This window comes from Ailuropoda melanoleuca, chromosome 12, assembly GCF_002007445.2.
Source record: "Ailuropoda melanoleuca isolate Jingjing chromosome 12, ASM200744v2, whole genome shotgun sequence".
NCBI lineage: Eukaryota > Metazoa > Chordata > Mammalia > Carnivora > Ursidae > Ailuropoda > Ailuropoda melanoleuca.
The window spans coordinates 30,642,367-30,646,425 of record NC_048229.1 but is presented as its reverse complement, the minus strand read 5'-3'; positions in this window follow the sequence as shown (position 1 = coordinate 30,646,425).

The window sequence follows — 4,059 nt, the reverse complement described above, 5'->3', positions numbered from 1 at the left end:
GGGGGGGGAGAAACTCGAGAAGCACCACCCCTCAGGGGACCAGTTGCCAGTTGGCTGACCTGCCCCCTTCTCCCCTGGGACGCAGGACTCCCAGCCCCACCCCCTCACCCTTCCAGCCACCGGCCCCTGAGTTTGGGTTGTCTCTCCCAGGACGAGCTCTGTGGGCCATTCTGGCACCTGGTCCTGGCCCAGCGCTGGATGGGACAGCTCAAGGCTGTGGCCGGGTCCCAGATGCAAATCCTGCTGGAGGCTGTCAACACAGAGATACACTTTGTCACCTTATGTGCCTTGCAGGTCAGCCCTGAACTTGGGGGACAAGCTAGGGGAGCGAGTTGCCTTCCTAGGGACTGGAGGCCAAGTCCTGCTAGGCCTTGCTGGAGATTTCTTTTGATTAGCAACCCACGGGAGCTGCAGCTGGAACCCCAGTCCCACTGGGGGCCCCTTGCTGAGAAAGCACTTCTCTAGGCACTGATGGAGGGTGGGGGTCCTGGGCCCAGTGCGCCGATTCTGAGTTTCTTTCTCAGGCCCCGTTGCTGGGCGCTCTCCCTGAGCAATCCGGGGGGCAGGGGTCCAAAGTCTCTCTGTGACCCAGGCCTCACGGGGCCCCGGTAGGCATTGCCAGGCAGGGAAGGCCCTTGGCCTGAGCAGATTGCGGGGGTGATGCCCTGGTGACATCTCCCTCCCCTGCTCCCAGCCCCTCCCCAGCTGTCTTCGCTTCGTCCAGACCAACATCTCCCACCTCCTGCAGGACACCTCCAAGCACCTGGCCGCCTTGAAGCCCCGGATCACCCGCAGGAATTTCTCTGGGTGCCTGGAGCTGCGGTGTCAGCCCGGTAAAGGCCCCCAGTGCCCCCTCCGGCTCCTCCCCCGCCTCTCCCATCCCGCAGCCCCTCACCCCCTCCGCCAGTCCAGACCCCACCCTGCTCCCATTGGCTGTGTTCTCACTTTGTCCCCACACTTCCAATCATTTCGCCCTCTATGTTAAGCTCCATGGGTCACCCGTACTTACATTTATGACTATTCGTTCATTTGACTGCATTTTGGTAGCCACACCTCCGGGGTGCCTGGCATTGGCAACACAGCTCAGGACAAGACCCAAGTCTTGCACATGTGGGTCTGACATGCTAATTGAGGCGACAGACAATAAACATGTGAGCAAAGAATTAACAGTAAATTATCTGAGCGTAATGAGCCCTACGCAGGCAAATTACAACAGGGTGATGGAATCATGGCGTGAGGTGGTTGGCTGGAGAGTCATTGAAAGTTGGGAACAAGACAGCAGCCAGTGCAAAGGCCCTGAGGCAGAAACCTGCCTACGTGTTTCAGGAACAGTGAAGAGGCACATGTGGCTAGTCTAGCAAGTGAGGGGAGGAGAGAGTAGCTGGGTGAGGGTATAGAGGGAACAAAGATTGGGGTGATCTTTGTTTCATTACTTGTCAATTTGTCATTTGGTCCAATATTTAATGTATGAAATTAAGCTATTATAATATTATTTAACGAGCACTAAGTAGTAGGTTCTGGCAATAAATAAGACAGAGAAGGTCCCCGGCGCCCACAGGGAGCTCACAGCCCACTGGAGGAAAAAGAGGAATAAACAAATCGATGCATAAGCCCTAGAAGTATATTTGTCCAATTGTAAAAGAAAATGCAAGCTGACCAGGTGCCACACTGTTCTGAGAACTTCCTGTGTGGCCACTCATTTAATGTTTGTGACCACCTTACGTGGTAGGTGTAATGAATATCCCCATTTTACAGATGAGGAGACCGAGGCACAGAGAGGCGAGCGGCCCACCTGAGGTCACACAGCCAGCACCAGGGCTGCTTTTATTTCCTTCCCTTCTCTGGCCCGGCCTTTCTCGTCGGTCACCCGGCCTCCTCTCTCCCCTCAGACTCTTCCACGCTGCTGCCCCCAAGGAGCCCCGGGGCCTTGGAGGCCACAGCCCTGCCGGCCCCCCAGGCCCCTCTGCTCCTTGTCCTGCTGCTGCTGCTGCCCGCGGCTCTCCTGCTGATGTCCGCGGCCTGGTGCCTGCACTGGCGGAGGTGGAGGCGGAGGACGCCCTACCCTGGGGAGCAGGTGAGTCTGCAGGTGGACAGAGGGCATGGGGAGGTCTGAGGGGGTGGCGCTGACCGTGTGTGGCCACAGCTGACCTGCGCCTCCGGTCTCCACGACGTGCTGCGCCTGTGGCTCGTGGCGTATGGACTCATCTTGGTAAATCCTTCACCAAGCTGAGAACCGTGGACTTTGGGGGGGGGTGGTGGAAGGGACGTGAGTCTTCTCTGGATGAGGAAGACCACTCTGGGACCATGAGGGGGGACAGACTGGAGGCCAGGTGAGGGTCCAGGGAGAGAGGACAAGGCTTGAGGCAGGGCCAGGACCAACAGCAGGGGGACAGAGAGGAGGGGACAGGCAGAGTCAGGGCTCAGGCATCAAGAAGGACAGGGCTGGAGGGGTCCTTGGCTGGCTCAGTCAGTGGAGATATGCCTCTTGATTTCTGGGTTGTGAGTTTGATCCCCACGTTGGGTGTGGAGATTACTTAAAAATAAAATTTTTTTAAAAAGAAGGTGGGGGAGGACAGCACTGGAGATTGACAGGCTCGGGCAGGTGACACGGACAACCCTGGGTCTGGCCCAGTGGGAAATCTGGGGGAACAGGGAGATTAGGGAAAGAAGGTGAGCTCAGTGGGGACCTGGGGCCGGCGGTGAGGGGCCCCAGGGGAGATATTTGGCTGCAGGGGTCTGCAAGCAAGGAGAGAGTGGCCTCCTGAAGGAAGCGGGCAGAGAGGACCACCTCTGCAAAGCCCTCCAGGTGTGAAAAAGCTCTGGGTGTTCCAGTAACTTCAGCGAGCCTGGGGTGGGTGTGAGTGTGAGTGTGAAAAATCTAGGCCTCAAACACCAAGCGAGGGAGCTGGGACTTCCTGCCCAGGGCAGCAGGGAGCCAGGGGAGGTGAGTGATGGAGGAAAGGACGTGGGAACAGGTGTGGAGGCAGGAGGCAGCTGGGCCAGGAGGGAGGAAGCGGGGGAGGCCCTAGTGGGTTCTTGATGGACCCAGAGAGTTCTAACAAGAAACATTTTGCCATAATTGCTCACACATACAATGCCTCAGCGATACAGCTCTTATGCTGGAGCTTTCCACGAACTAACTTAATTGAGAAGCTGGTGCCATTATTATCCTGTTTCATAGAGGCTGAAACCAAGGCACAGAGAGGTAAATGATTTGCCAAAAGTTACCCAGTGCGGGAGTGACAGAGTCAGGATTGACTCTGGGCCTTCTGGACATCGAAGCTTCTCATTCTTCTGCCTCAGTTTCTTTATCTGTACAAAAGATTCTAATAATAGCCTTTCTACCATAGAGTTTTCTGGAGGTTTAAGTAATGCATGCAAAGCCCTTAAAAGAGAACACAACAGAAAAAGAACACAAGCCACACATGTCATTTAAAACTTTCTAATAGGGAGGCTCAGTTGGTTAAGCGTCTACCTACAGCTCAGGTCATGATCCCAGAGTCCTGTCATCAAGTCCTGCATAGGGCTTCTTGCTCAGCGGGGAGCCTGCTTCTCCCTCTGGCTGCCTCTCCCCGTGCTTGAGTGCTTGCACGTGCACGTGTTCTCTCTCTCTCTCTCTCTGGCATATAAATAAATAATCTCTTAAAATTTTTTTAAAAATAAAACTTTCTAATAATTGGGGCGCCTGGCTCAGTCAGTAAAGCATGTGACTTTTGATCTCAAGGTTGTGAGTTCAAGCCCCACGTTGGGCATAGAGATCACGTAAAAAAAAAAAACTTTCTAGGGGTACGTGGGTGGCTCAGTCAGTTGAGTGTCTGACTCTTGGTCTCAGCTCGGGTCTTGATCTCAGGATCATGGGTTCGGCCTGCGCTGGGCTCTACTTTGGATGTCGAGCCTACTTAAACAAACAAACGAAAACTTATGTATTTAAAGTTCTTGAAATTTACATTTACAAAAGTAGATCACCTGCTCAAGTCGTTCAAAACAGAAGTTTTCAAAAAAAAGAAAGGAAGGAAGGAAGAAACAAGTTTTCCAATAACTGAATCCAAGATTGGTTTC